Below are 16142 nucleotides of genomic sequence, written 5' to 3' on the forward strand. Positions count from 1 at the left end.
ATGAAGAGGTGGGTGAGAACTTTTGGGGGTGATTAGGTCATTAAGAGAGATTAATGCAGTTCTCTTGTGATTGTATTAGTTGCCTTGAGAATAGGTTATTATAAAGGGTAGTCATCCCTCATTTTTTCCCTCTTCCCCAATGCCCCCATACCTTTCTGCTTTTTTCCATCCATGTTATGATGCAGCATAAGAGCCTTATCCAATACTGAGCAGATGCTGGTAGCATGGTCTTGCACTTCCCTGCCTCCAGAAACATGAGCCAAACTAAACCTCTATTCTTTAAAATAACTAACCTAGTCTCCAGTAGTATATAGCAATGGAAAATGAACTATGACAACTATCGTGAGACACTGGCTCTCATCCTTCAGGTCCAGGCTTACATAAGGACAATGCAAATTTTCCAGTCCAATGTTCTGAACCTTGAAGGTTCCTAAGGCTGCTGGTCATATGGATGCTTCCATCATGTGGACACTATGATGTGGCAGACCCTGGTCTACTGTCAGGTCAGCACCATGAACTCTTAAAGGCTGAGATAATTTGGTCTCCGTGGTTACTTTTCTGTTATGATCATTTGGTAGATGCAGCTTTTCTAGTGACTAGAGTATCCTGCTGGTTATCTGTATTCTTTCATCATGTGGCCACTGCTGGCTACCAGAATGTGGAAGTTTCTACCCTCATGTCATATAGGTGATTTACTGGGTTATGTGTTTCTATGATCATATACACCGTATTACCTACCCCCCGGGACTCCCTCCTTCACAGTGTCAGGCTCAGCCTTCTATCTAGCAAGGATTACAAGCTATGGAACTCTGCAGATCCAAGGTCTGCAGCCAGGTGGCTCTCACTATCACATAGGAGGCAAAGACCTTGCAATCACGTGAGCATTGTAGCTACCCTATAGCTGTTGTTCAGGTAGTCATGTGTCACACTATGGTGCTCAGCCTTCTCAATCACGTGAAGACAGAGCACGCCTGATCCCTGAGGGAGCTAGGATATTGCCATCATGCGGCCCTCTTCAGATAAGTGCCAGGCAGTCAGGTAAGACCCCACAGCTGTGGGTTATGTGGATCTTATGGTCATGTAACTGCCCCTTTGATCAGGTACCATTCCCCCAACCCCTGTACCTCCATCGACCACCGTCACCCCTCCTCCGCTCCCACCCCCACCTCACCACCCATCTCACCACCCATCCCCCACAGCATGCTTGGCCTTCTGAGGAGACAGCGCAGTGTGTGCAGATATTTAAAACTGCAATCAGTGGCAGAGCTCAGGCTTAAGTTTGATCGAACTCTGCCTTAAATCCCAACCTTCCCACAAACTTTTATATTCTGCCACCATGGACAGTTTTCTGGTAGTAGAATTTTACTCAAGGAATCAGGCTTCGAAGGGTAGCCAACTGGCCACCACAGAGCCAAAATTTGTGAGGAGTGAGAATTGGGTGGAAGTAGGGAGATGACTTTCTGATCGGGGTCAAACTCCTGTACACGTGGCAAAGAAAGAACGCAGATGAGTGCTGCCCCCACCAGGGACTTAGTGGCATTGTTGATGGTGGAGAGTGAGGCAGAGGAGAACAATGCTCGGGACTCCGGGCGGGTAGTAGGGAAGGGTGGGCGGGGTTCCTGGACGTGTCAGTCATCTCAAGGGCGGGACTCTCAAACCAGATGGAACCTTGCTCTGCTCCTCCCACCCTCGCTGAAATCCCGTCTAGGCGCATCACACTGCCTGATTCACTGTTTGTGCCTCGCATCCGCATCGACTTCCTCTGTCCCATTGTTTCTAAAACTACCAAACATTTTCTAGATGCTAATTTTTATTGATGATTCCAAATCCAATCTTAATTTCCTACTCATATTTGATTCTCTGAGGAAAATGGAGGGGGCTGAGAATGTGGATTGGTGGAATAGTGAGTGCTTGCTTGCATGTGTGAGGCCCTGAGTACCATCCAAGTACCACCACCACCACCACCACTACCACCACACACACACACCCAAGGGGAGGGAAGCTTTTTTGAAAATAAGAATTGGGCATATTGATAAAAATGTGGACATAGCCATCATGTGAAAATTCAGGATTTGTTTCTTGTATTTACTTGAATTTCAGTTGTTTTCTGAAGTGCATATGGAGTAGGGTGCCATAATCTTTATTGAGCTTGAAATTTCTAAATATCTTAAAGTAGTTCAATCAAACATTATTTCTGTGGGGTGCTCTCCCCTTCCCCCAACTTTCTGTTATTTCCTCCACTCCTTGAAAACTACATTACAAAGTAATAGTGACTTAAGAAAATGTATTAAGTAAAATTATAGGTAATATATGTCAAAATCCATGAAGATAATACTAAATAAGTAAAGTTTGGCAAATAAATGAGTGTTCTTACATTTATGGGGCACTTGATGGATGTGAATAGTAGGTATTTAATGTAGACATAGCATGAACATGGATATTAACTCAGTTACTACATTTGTATTTTGGGATTATAGAAAATTTGTGTGTTATATGCTCTACTTTTAAAGTTATTTACAGTCAATTTATGTTTGGAACTATTAAATCTTTTATGTTTTGTATCTTGATATATGTAAAATATTCTGAATCTTGTAATTCTCTACCACCACAGTGATAGTGCTTTAATCATTTTGACAAACAATTAATTTTGGGAGAAATATAAAGTATTATTTCTATATAAAATAAATAAATATTCATTGAAAGAATGTTTAAAATATTATAGCTTGTGATACTTTATTTTATATGAACCTTACATAATTCCCTTTTTAAATTCTTATCTCAGTACTTCCAAGGTTATTCTGCAAAACACTAAGTCTGAGAGAGAGCCACAACAAAAATGTGATCAACCATTAGAGAAATGTGGGACAAACAGAAATGAAGGTAAAAGGATTTCAATATTGTAAGAAAGTTTTAGATAATTTGCTAATATGAAACATGAGTCTTGAAAGGAGAGGTAGTTTGTCCAATTTATGCCTGAATGGAACAATTTTCCATAGTGTATAGGTATCTCAACTTCAGAAAATATTTTGGGAAGACCTGTTCAAACTAAATACTTTATACTACATTAATATTTTGTTCCCAGGGCTGGGGTTATAGCTCAGTATTTGAGTGCTTGTTTTGCATGCATGAGGTACTGGGTTCAACCCTCAGCACCACATAAAAAATAAATAAATAAAATAAAGATATTGTGTCCATCTATAACTAAAAATATTTTTAAAAATAATGATCCATCAGTGATATAAATTGTTTTAAAAATATTTTGTACCCATTTTACAAAGAACAATGGGATGTGTGTTACTAATAATTATAATATACTATTATTATGAAATTACTTATTGGTCTTTAGCCCATTTTCTTATTTGACTAGTCAGTCTCTGTCCTGCTGTAATATTTTCACTTTTCTGTTCTTTATGGATATCCCCCAATTATAACATATTACTTTTTAAAATTTTTAGTTGGATATGGACACAATACCTTTTTTAATATTTAATTTTTAGTTGTAGTTGGACGCAGTACCTTTATTTTATTTATTTATTTTCATGTGGTGCTGAGGATTGAACCCAAGGCTTCACATGTGCTAGGTGAGCACTATACTGCTACACTACAACCCCAGACTCCTTTTTTATTTATCTATTTTTATGTGGTGTTGAGGATTGAACACAGTGCCTCATAAATGTGAGACAAGCACTCTACCACTGAGCTACAACCCTAGCCCCATATATTACTTTAAATTATTTTTTCATTGTTGATGGACCTTTATTTTATTTATTTATATATGGTACTGAGAATTGAACCCAGTGTTTCACACACCACTGAGCTACAACCCCAGCCCTGTAAACATATTCCTGACATCATGATGGCAAGAAATTTATTGAAAAGTTTAAGTTGTTTGGAAGTATTATGTGTAGCAATAAATAAAATGCATCACTTTTCTAAGAAGGATACAATTTTATTTGTCAGGATAGGCAGACATAATACCTTTCATTTTATACAATTTTCCCATATTTTCCAGAATTGTTAGGTTATTATCAAGTATACTGTCATATTTTGAGATCTTATTATCTGTTAATCAATTACATCATCATGAAACTTATCCTCAGAAAAAAAATCCTGTGAGAGTATTATTTTAATTTATAGATGAGATATATGAGTCAGTACGGGCTGGTTAATGCTGTGGTTCCAGGCAACCTTCAAAATTTGGTGGCTTATTTTTTACTGCTACTACATGTCCATGGCACGTACACATCCTTCACAGGATGGTGGATGTTGAGGCCTGAATGATTCATACTGGAATGGCTCAAAGACACAAAGTGATGAAACAACCACCATTTAGAAAATGGTCTGTCACTGTGCAGATGTAAAGAGAGTCCCAGTCTCAAACTAACAAGATGTTCTGTCCCAGAAATAGCACACATCACTCAACAATGGTTTAGCCAGAGCTAGTCACTTACATTGCACCACCCAAATGAAGGCAGTTAGTAAGTTCAGTTCTATCAGGTAAGTGCCTGGAACAAGGGAGAACACTTGGCAGACAGCATCACTTGAATTCAACATAGAGGAATGGAATCCCAGAGAGATTCAGAACTTTCCTAAAACCACATAGACCATAAGTGACAGAGTCTGGATTTGAATCCAGACAAGTATGATTTCAAAATGAGTGTCATTTCTAGGCTGTATGCTATTCTCTTAAACTTCATATATTTTCATAATAATAATTCCTTTACTTCAGTGTTGCAGTTCCCTCTTCCTTAATCATCTGATATTCCAACAGTTGAATTGAACATACATGATGACATTTATTAAAAACACTAACATTGAAAAGCCACAGGTCTTTTATGAACCATTGAAAGTATTGGATATTTGAATATCCATTTCATTCAAGGATAAAAATTGTAATAAATAAAACCTGGTTGTATATGAAAAGATTGTTACTTTATTATTGACTTAAGAGAAAATAACCTCAAATCTTTCCACTTTGTCAAGGAAAAGTAACAAAAATAAGCACAAATATTAAATGAAACTGATAACAGAGATGATATAATTGAACAAAAAATGCTAGAAGTTAGTGCTTTAGAAATACAGGATAATGATAAATCCTCTGCAAGATGGGTAGAAAAAATTAGAAGGTACAGAAAATCCATTTTGGAGTGAAGAAGGAGTCATGTTTGCAGTCACAGAAGAGGTGAAAAGATAATATGAAAAAGATATGCTGATAATTAGAAATTTCAGATTAAATAGACAAATGCCATAAAAATAATTTTCCAAACTAAATGAATAGAAAAATCTTAATATTTTTAAATGTGTTGTTGACAAGGAATACATGCGAAAGCAAAATTACTAGTCAACATCCATTAGTTACATAAATGCAAAAGCCCACCAAATAAATCACTAGCAAACTAACTCCAACAATAACTAAAATAGATAATGCAGCATCACAAAAGGAACACGTTTACAGTGCTGGTGGGATTGCAAGAACAAGAGGTTGGTTTAGAATTTTAAGAGGTCCATAATATTTAACATATTACCTGAACAAAGGAAGGAGGAGAGTGAGATTATGACAAAATATCCAGCAAAGACATATTTAGTAAATTAATCAGCCAATATTAAACCACAAAATAACAGTAATTCTCAGCAAATTGAAAACAGAACTTTGTTTCTGTGAACTGACAATCAATGTTAAAACAATAAACTACATCAAATGCCACCCTTAGTAGTAAAACATTAGAAGTATTCCCTTTACAATTAGAAAAGAGGCAAAGACAACTCCTATGGAGACCTCTGATCAACATCATGCAGAATGGAATGCAATAAGCTACACATTCTACCAGGCACTGCAATGATATATAATACATACTTGCAAACATACATACATAGATTAATACAAATATGAAAGTGAAAATAAGCAAAGCTATCCATTACTAACTTCTTATAAAATTCAAAATAAGGTAAGAAAATTAAAATTAAAAACAGATTAACAAGTATGTTGGGTAGAAGACTAATACACACAAAACCATTTTAACAAATAGAAAATACCATTTTCATTGTGAATACCATTTATAATAGCAAACATTATATTGGTTTTTGTTTTTTCCCGTATTTTTATTGGTGTATTATAATTATAGTACAAAATGGTGGGCGTCATTGTTACATATTCATACATGCACATGATATAACAATATAAATTGGCCAGTATCATTCCCCAGTATTTCCCCCTTCCCTCCCCTCCTGCTTTACCATAGTTTCCTTCCTCTATTGATTTTCCTTCCATTTTCATGAGATTTCCCCCTCCCTTTTTTCCTCTTTAGTCTCCACATAAGAGAAAAATATGACCCTTGGCTTTCTAAGATTGACTTATTTCACTTAATGTAATGTTCTCAAGTTCCATCCATTTGCTACAAATTCCATAATTTCATTATTCCTTGTGATTGAATAAAACTACATTGTGTGTGTGTGTGTGTGTGTGTGTGTGTGTGTGTGTATATATATATATATATATATATATATATATATATATATATATATATATCACATTTCCTTTATCCATTCATACATTGCCAGATTCTTAGGTTATTTTCATAGTTTGGCTGTTGTGGATTGTGCTCCTATAAACATGGTTATGCATGTATTGCTATAGTATTCTGACTTTAATTCTTTAAAATAAATATTGAGAAGTGGTATAGCTGGGTCATACAGTGATTCCATTCCTAGTCTTTTGAGGAACCTCCATATTGATTTCCATAGTGGTTGTACTAATTTGCAATCCCACCAGCACTGTAAACATGTTCCTTTTTATCCATATCCTCTCCAGCATTTATTATTGTTTGTATTTTGATGGTTGCCATCCTAACTATTGTAAGATAAAATTTCAGTGTAGTTTGGATTTTAATTTTCCTGATTGCTAAAGATGTTTGACATTATTAAATATATTTGTTGTCCATTTGTATTTTTTCTTTTAGGAAATGTCCTTTTAGTTCATTTCCTCATTTATTGATTTATTTGGAGGTGTTAAGTTTTGAATTATTTATATGTTCTGGATATTCATCCTTTGTCTGAAGAGTAACTAGCAAGGATTTTCTCCTGTTCTGTAGGTTCTCTTCACATTCTTAATTGCTACCTTTGCCATGCAAGTTTTTAATGTGATGCTATCTCATTTATTAATTCTTAATATTATTTCATTAGTTGCAGGAGTCCTCTTTATAAATCATTGTCTGTTCCAATATGCTAGAGTGTTGACCCTACATCTTCTCCTAGGAGTTGCATATTTTCTGGTCTGATGCATAGGTTTTGATCCATTTTGTGCTGGGTGAGGGAAAAGATCTACTCTCACTCTTGTATATATGGAAAACTAGATTTCCAAGCACCATTTATAAAAAGGCTGTCTTTTCTCTAATATATGTTTTTGGCACCTTTGTCAAGGATCAGGTGATTGGATCTATGTGGGTTTGTCTCCATCTTCTGTTCTGTTCCATCAGTTCGTGTGTCTGTTTTTACATCAGTACTATGCAGTCTTTGCTCATGTGGCTTTGTAGTGTAATTTGATGTTAGGTAATGTGTTGACTCCAGTATTGCTTTTTTGGAATAGAATTGATTTTTTTATTCTTGGACTTTTCTTCCAAATGAATTTTAGGACTATTTTTCCTACTTCTGTGAAGAATTTCATTGGTATTTTGATGGATTGAATCTTTATATTGCTTTTGGCAGTAGGGCCATTTTTAAATTCTGCCTATACATAAATATCCATGTTGTGTCTTCAATTTCTTTCTTCAGTGGTCTATAGTTTTCATTCCAGAGGTATTTCAGCACTTTAGATTTATTTCTAAATTTTTTTTTAAGCTAAAGTGATTGGAATTGTTTCCCTGACTTCTTTCTCAGCTGATTCATTATTGGTATACAGGATAACTATTCAGCTTGTATCTTGATTTTGTAACCTGTTACTTTGCTGAATGTTTATTATCTCTTGAAGTCTTTTGGTGGAGCTTTTTGGATCTTCTAATTATAGGATCATGTCATCTGCAAACATTGATAATTCCTTTCCTATATGTATCTCTTTTATTTCCTTCTCTTCCCTAATTGTTCTGACAAAAATTTCCAGTGCTATATTGAAAAACAGTGATGAGAGTGAACATCTTGTCTTGTTCCCGTTTTTTAAAGGAAATGTTTTTGGTTTTTCCCCATTCACTATGATTGTTGGCTTTGGGTATATTGTATATAACCTTTATGATGTTGTGGTAAGTTCCTTTCATCCCTAGTTTCTTCAGTGTTTTTTTATCATGAATGCATGCTGAATTTTGTCAAAGACTTTCTCTGCATCTATTGAGATGATTATGTGATTGTTTTACTTAATTCTTTTTCTGTGGTGAATTACATTTATTGATATGCATATGTTAAACCATCCTTGCAAATCAGGAATAAAACCAACTTGATCATGGTGTACAATCTTATTATTATGTTGTTTGCCGCAGTCTGGCTGGGCAAAATAACTGGGGGGGGGTGACAAGCAACTCGTGAAGATCGATACAGCGGGAGCCACTTTATTGCAGGACAGCAGAGGTATATATACTTAACTAATTACACACAGCTTATCTTAATTAACATAAACTAGATACAGCAGTCAACCAATAAGGAATCCTCATCATCTTAATGATTACACACAGCTTAACTTAATTGACATAATTTAGACACAGCAGTCAGTCATTAAGGAATCTCTAGCTGGCATTACTTCTCAAACCACTCCTCTTGGCAAAGTGCCAGGTGCCATCTTGACTTGTCTGTGGCTCTCAACAGTTGTTGAATGCAATTTGTTAATATTTTATTAAACATTTCTGCATCTATGTTCATCAAGAATATTGGTCAGTAGTTTTCTTTCCTTAATGTGTCCTTAATCTAGTTTTAGTATGAGAGTGATACTAGCTTCATAGGATGAATTTGAAAGTGTTTCATCCCTTTCTATTCCATGAAATAATTTGATTAGCATTGGCATTAGTTTTTCTTTAAATATTGGATATAATTCAGCTAAGAATCCATCTGTTACTGAGTTTTTCTTTGTGTCAGAAGACTTTTTAGTACTGCTTCATGTTGCAAGTCAGTGGTCTGTTTAGGTTTTCTGTGCCTTGTTGATTCAATTTTGGCAGGTTGCCCGTGTCTATAAATGTGACCATTTCTTCTGGGCTTTATAATTTTTTGGAGTATAAATTTTCAAAATAGTCCCTAACGATCCTCTGGATTTCTGTGATGTCTGTGGCAAATTCTCTTTTATCTTTAATTTTATAGATTTGGGTCTTCTATCTTTTGTCCTTTGGTTAGTTTGGCTAAGGTTTTATTAGTCTTACTTATCTTTTCAAAGAACCAACTCTTTATTTCATTGATTCATGGTCTTATTGTTTTATTCTTTATTTCATTGATCTTGGCTCTGATCTTAATTATTTCCTTCCTTATACTATTTTTGAATTGGTTAGTTTTTTTTAAATTTTTAATATTTATTTTTTATTTTTTTATTGTTGGTCGTTCAAAACATTACATAGTTCTTAATATATCATATTGCACAGTTTGATTCAAGTGGGTTATGAACTCCCATTTTTACCCCGTATACAGATTGCTGTATCACATCAGTTACACTTCCATTGATTTACATATTGCCATTCTAGTGTCTGATGTATTCTGCTGTCTATCCTATTCTCTACTATCCCCCTCCCCTCCCCTCCCCTCCCCTCCCCATTTCTCTCTCTACCCCCTCAACTGTAAATCCTTCCACTTGTATTATTCTTCTCTTACCCCTTATTTCCTCTTATATGTAATTTTGTAAAACCCTGAGGATCACCTTCCATTTCCATGCGATTACCCTTCTTACTCCCTTTCCCTCCCACTTCTCATCCTTGTTTAATGTTAATCTTCTTCTCAAGCTCTTCGTCCCTACCCTGTCCTTGGTTACTCCCCTTATATCAAAGCAGTCATTTGGCATTTGTTTTTTAAGGATTGGCTAGCTTCACTTAGCATAATCTGTTCTACTGCCATCCATTTCCCTCCAAATTCTATGATTTTGTCATTTTTTAATGCAGAGTAATACTCCATTGTGTATAAATGCCACATTGTTTTTATCCATTCGTCTATTGAAGGGCATCTAGGTTGGTTCCACAATCTTGCTATCGTGAATTGTGCTGCTATGAACATCGATGTAGCAGTGTCCCTGTAGCATGCTCTTATTAGTTCTTTAGGGAATAGACCGAGAAGGGGAATAGCTGGGTCAAATGGTGGTTCCATTCCCAGCTTTCCAAGAAATCTCCATACTGCTTTCCAAATTGGCTGCACCAATTTGCAGTCCCACCCACAATGAACAAGTGAACCCTTTTCCCTGCATCCTCTCTAGCACTTGTTGTTGTTGGACTTCATAATGGCTGCCAATCTTACTGGAGTGAGATGGTATCTTAGGGTGGTTTTGATTTGCATTTCTCTGACTGCTAGCGATGGTGAGCATTTTTTCATGTACTTATTAATTGATTGTATTCCCTCCTCTGAGAAGTGTCTGTTCAGGTCCTTGGCCGTTTTGTTGATTGGGTTATTTGTTATCTTATTGTCTAATTTTTTGAGTTCTTTGTATACTCTGGATATTAGGGCTCTATCTGAAGTGTGTGGAGTAAAGATTTGTTCCCAGGATGTAGGCTCCCTGTTTACCTCTCTTATTGTTTCTTTTGCTGAGAAAAAAAAAACTTTTTAGTTTGAGTAAGTCCCATTTGTTGATTCTAGTTGTTAACTCTTGTGCTATGGGTGTCCTATTGAGGAATTTGGAGCCCAACCCCACAGTATGTAGATCATAGCCAACTTTTTCTTCTATCAGACGCCATGTCTCTGATTTAATATCAAGCTCCTTGATCCATTTTGAGTTAACTTTTGTGCATGGCGAGAGAAAGGGATTCAGTTTCATTTTGATGCAAATGGATTTCCAGTTTTCCCAGCACCATTTGTTGAAGGTGCTATCCTTCCTCCATTGCTTGCTTTTAGCCCCTTTATCAAATATAAGATAGTTGTAGTTTTGTGGATTGGTTACTGTGTCCTCTATTCTGTACCATTGGTCCACCCGCCTGTTTTGGTACCAGTACCATGCTGTTTTTGTTACTATTGCTCTGTAGTATAGTTTGAAGTCTGGTATCGCTATACCGCCTGATTCACACTTCCTGCTTAGCATTGTTTTTGCTATTCTGGGTCTTTTATTTTTCCATATGAATTTCCTGATTGCTTTATCTATTTCTACCAGAAATGCCGTTGGGATTTTGATTGGCATTGCATTGAACTTATAGAGAACTTTTGGTAATATCGCCATTTTGATGATGTTAGTTCTGCCTATCCATGAACAGGGTATATTTTTCCATCTTCTAAGATCTTCTTCTATATCTCTCTTTAGGGTTCTGTAGTTTTCATTGTATAAGTCTTTCACCTCTTTTGTTAGGTTGATTCCCAAGTATTTTATTTTTTGGGGGAGATATTGTGAATGGAGTAGTTGTCCTCATTTCCGTTTCAGAGGATTTGTCGCTGATATACAGGAATGCCTTTGATTTATGCATGTTGATTTTATATCCTGCCACTTTGCTGAATTCATTTATTAGCTCTAATAGTTTCTTTGTAGACCCTTTTGGGTCTGTTAGGTATAGAATCATGTCATCTGCAAATAGTGATAATTTAAGTTCTTCTTTTCCTATTTTTATGCCTTTAATTTCTTTCGTCTGTCTAATTGCTCTGGCCAGTGTTTTGAGGACTATGTTGAACAGAAGAGGTGAGAGAGGGAATCCCTGTCTTGTACCAGATCTTAGAGGGAATGCCTTCATTTTTTCTCCATTCAGAATGATGCTGGCCTGTGGCTCATCATAGATTGCTTTTACAATGTTGAGGTATGATCCTGTTATCCCTAATTTTTCTAGAGTTTTGAACATAAAGGGATGCTGTACTTTGTCGAATGCTTTTTCTGCATCTATCGAGATGATCATATGGTTCTTATTTTTAAGTCTATTGATGTGGTGAATAACATTTATTGATTTCCGTATATTGAACCAGCCTTGCATCCCAGGGATGAATCCTACTTGATCATGGTGTATAATTTTTTTGATATGTTTTTGAATCCGATTCGCCAGAATTTTATTGAGGATTTTTGCATCTAGGTTCATTAGAGATATTGGTCTGTAGTTTTCTTTCTTTGAAGTGTCTTTGTCTGGTTTAGGCATCAGCGTGATGTTGGCCTCGTAGAATGTATTTGGAAGTTTTCCCTCTTTTTCTTTTTCTTGCAATAGCTTGAAAAGTATTGGTGTTAGTTCTTCTTTAAAGGTTTTGTAAAACTCTGCTGTATACCCATCCGGTCCTGGGCTTTTCTTAGTTGGTAGTCTTTTGATGGTTTCTTCTATTTCCTCTATTGTTATTGGTCTGTTTAGGTTGTCTATATCCTCCTGACTCAATCTGGGCAGATCATATGACTTAAAAAATTTATCTATGCCTTCACTATCTTCTATTTTATTGGAGTATAAGGATTCAAAATAATTTCTGATTATCTTCTGTATTTCTGAAATGTCTGTTGTGATATTGCCTTTTTCATCCCATATGCTAGTAATTTGAGTTCTCTCTCTTCTTCTCTTCGTTAGCATGGCTAAGGGTCTGTCAATTTTATTTATTTTTTCAAAGAACCAACTTTTACTTTTGTCAATTTTTTCAATTGTTTCTTTTGTTTCGATTTCATTAATTTCAGCTCTGATTTTAATTATTTCTTGCCTTCTACTTCTTTTGCTGTTGTTTTGCTCTTCTTTTTCTAGGATTTTGAGATGAAGTATGAGATCATTTATTTGTTGGTTTTTTCTTTTTTAAAGGAATGAACTCCAAGCAATGAATTTTCCTCTTAGAACTGCTTTCAATGTGTCCCATAGATTCCGATATGTTGTGTCTGTGTTTTCATTTAACTCTAAGAAGTTTTTAATTTCCTCCTTGATGTCTTCTAAAACCCATTGATCATTCAGTAACCTATTGTTCATTCTCCAAGTGATGCATGATTTTTCCTTCCTTCTTTCATCGTTGATTTTCAGTTTCATTCCATTATGATCAGATAGGATGCATGGTATTATCTCTACTCCTTTATATTGTCTAAGAGTTGCCCTGTGACATAATATATGATCTATTTTTGAGAAGGATCCATGTGCTGCTGAGAAAAAAGTGTAACTGCTTGATGTTGGGTGGTATATTCTATATATGTCAATTAAGTCTAGGTTGTTAATTGTGTTATTGAGTTCTATAGTTTCCTTATTTAACTTTTGTTTGGAAGATCTGTCCAGTGGTGAGAGAGGTGTGTTGAAGTCTCCCATGATTATTGTATGGTGGTCTATTAGACTCTTGAACTTGAGAAGAGTTTACTTGACGAACATAGCTGCACCATTGTTTGGGGCATATATATTTATGATTGTTATGTCTTGTTGGTGTATGGTTCCCTTGAGCAGTATGCAATGTCCCTCTTTATCCCTTTTGATTAACTTTGGCTTGAAATCTATTTTATTAGATATGAGTATGGACACTCCTGCTTGTTTCCGCAGTCCATATGAGTGGTATGATTTTTCCCAACCTTTCACCTTCAGTCTATGTATATCTTTTCGTATCAAATGCGTCTCCTGTAGGCAGCATATTGTTGGGTCTTGTTTTGTGATCCATTCAACTAGCCTGTGTCTCTTAATTGGTGAGTTTAAGCCATTAACATTTAGGGTTATTATTGAGATATGGTTTGTTCTTCCAGCCATATTTGTTTATTAATGTTACTAAACCTGATTTGTTTTCCTCTTTGATTACTTTCCCCCTTTTACTGTCCTACCTCCCACTGTTGGTTTTCATTGTTATTTTCCATTTCCTCTTCCTGTAATGTTTTGCCAAGGATTTTTTGAAGAGATGGTTTTCTACCTGCAAATTCTTTTAACTTTTGTTTATCGTGGAAGGTTTTAATTTCATCTTCCATCCTGAAGCTTAATTTCGCTGGATACATGATTCTTGGTTGGAACCCATTTTCTTTCAGTGTTTGAAATATGTTATTCCAGGATCTTCTAGCTTTCAGAGTCTGTGTTGAGAGATCAGCCCTTATCCTGATTGGTTTACCCCTAAATGTAATCTGCTTCCTTTCTCTTGTAGCTTTTAAAATTCTCTCCTTATTCTGTATGTCGGGCATCTTCATTATAATTTGTCTAGGTGTGGATCTCTTATGATTTTGCACATTCGGCGTCCTGTAGGTTTCTAGGATTTGGGATTCTGTCTCATTCTTCAAGTCTGGGAAGTTTTCTCGTATTATTTCATTGAATAGATTGTTTATTCATTTGGTTTGGAGCTCTGTGCCTTCCTGTATCCCAATGACTCTTAAGTTTGGTCTCTTTATGTTATCCCATATTTCTTGGATGTTCTGCTCATGGTTTCTTAGCAGACTTGCTGAGCTGTCTATGTTCTTTTCAAGTTGAAATACTTTGTCTTCATTGTCTGATGTTCTATCTTCTAAGTGATCTACTCTGCTGGTAGTATTCTCAATTGAGTTTTTAAGTTGGTTTATTGCTTCGTGCATTTCTAGGATTTCTGTTTGTTTTTTATTACCTCTATCTCCCTGTGAAATTGATCTTTTACTTCCTGTATTTGTTTATGTAGTTCCTTGTCAAAGTGATCTTTCATTGTCTGATTTTGCTGTCTCATGTCTTCCTTGAGACTCCAGATCATCTGAAGCATGTATATCCTGAATTCTTTATATGACATTCCATCTGTTGCAGCTATTACCTCTTCTAAAGTTGAGTTGACCTGCATTGCTTGTGGTCCTTTCTTTCCTTGTCTTTTCATACTGCTCGCGTTTCTTTCTGCTTGGTAAAACTGTTGTGTTTTTGAAATTTTCCCCCTATTTATTTATATTGCTCTTGTATAGTTGGAAAATCTCCCTTGCAGGGCGGGTAGTGGCTGTGCTCCTCCTCTAATTAGGGTGATCTGTCTACCACTCTGGTGGGTCGCAGGTCTGCCCACCCTGCAGGCGCGGGTGGCGGCTCTGCCTTGCCTGCACTCCAATTGTGGTGACATAACTACCACGCCCTCGGGTCGTTGGTCCTGATCCGGATGTGGGCGGCGGCTCTGCTCGGCCCCTACTCCAATTGGTGTGACGTGTCTACCACGTTGGCAGGCCTCTAGGCCTGTTCCGCCGGTGGGTCGCAGGTCTGCCTACCTTGCGGGCTCGGGCGGCAGTTCTGCTCAGCCCCCACTCCCAATGGGGGTACCTGACTGCCTCTCCAACAGGTTGCTGGGTGCTGGGCCTTTTCCGGACACGGGCGGCGGCTCTGCTCCACCCCCGCTCCAACCAGTGTGACGTGACTGCCTCGGTGCTACGTGTCCACCACGCTGGCAGGCTACCGGGCCTGTCCTGCCAGTGGGACGCAGGTCTGCCTACCTTGCAGGCTCAGACGGCGGCTCTGCACAGCCCCTACTCCAAATGGGGTGACTTGGCTACCACACCATCGGGTCACTGGTCCTGTTCTAGGCGTGGGCGGCTACTCTCTTCGGCCCCAGCTGCAGTTGGGGTGTTGTGATACCACACCGACGGGTCACTTGGCCTGCTGTGGGCGCAGGAGGCAGCTCCACTCTGCCCCCCTGGCCCCCACAGCACCCAGCAGGACCCGGACCGAGAAGCAGTCACCGCAGGTTCCCCAACCCTGGGCCAAAGCAGCTTCGGGAGCCAGAACCCAGCCTCTCCGATCCCGGCTCACGCTCCGCTAGGAGCAGGCTCCAAGGAGCGACCCCCGCGGGTTCCCCTGCCCCAGGCCAAAGCAACTCCGGGAGCCAGAGCCCGGCCGCTCCAAGCTCTCCGAGCTCGGTGCATGCTCTGCTGGGAGCAGGCTCAAAGACGCAGTCCCCGCGGGCTCCCCAGCCCCGGGCCAAAACTGTTCCGGGAGTCAGAACCCAGCCGCCCCGAGCTCAGCGCACGCTCCACTTGGAGCTGTCCTCAACACGCAGTCTCCGCAGGTTCCCCAGCCCTGGGCCAAAGCAGCCCCGGGAACCAGATTCCGGCCGCTCAGAGCCCGGCACACGCCTTGCCAGGAGCGAGCCCCTAGGAGTATTCTCCACTGGTTCTCCAGCCCCGAGCCTGAGCGATCTGTCTGCGAGACGCAGGC

The 16142-nt window shown here is 38.0% G+C and overlaps 1 protein-coding gene across 1 annotated transcript in view; it reads left to right on the forward strand.

Annotated features, from left to right (window-relative positions):
* The first annotated feature begins 390 nt into the window (after nucleotides 1–390).
* LOC308639598 (nuclear RNA export factor 2-like) overlaps nucleotides 391–16142 on the forward strand; it is a 44298-nt gene continuing 28546 nt past the window's right edge. The window contains exons 1-2 of the mRNA XM_081277846.1: nucleotides 391–503; nucleotides 2783–2880. The gene's annotated coding sequence lies outside the window, so the exon portion shown is untranslated. The remainder of the gene's footprint in view (nucleotides 504–2782; nucleotides 2881–16142) is intronic.

Source organism: Spermophilus citellus (genome assembly GCF_964194105.1).
Source record: "Spermophilus citellus genome assembly, chromosome: X".
Taxonomy (NCBI): Eukaryota; Metazoa; Chordata; class Mammalia; order Rodentia; family Sciuridae; genus Spermophilus; species Spermophilus citellus.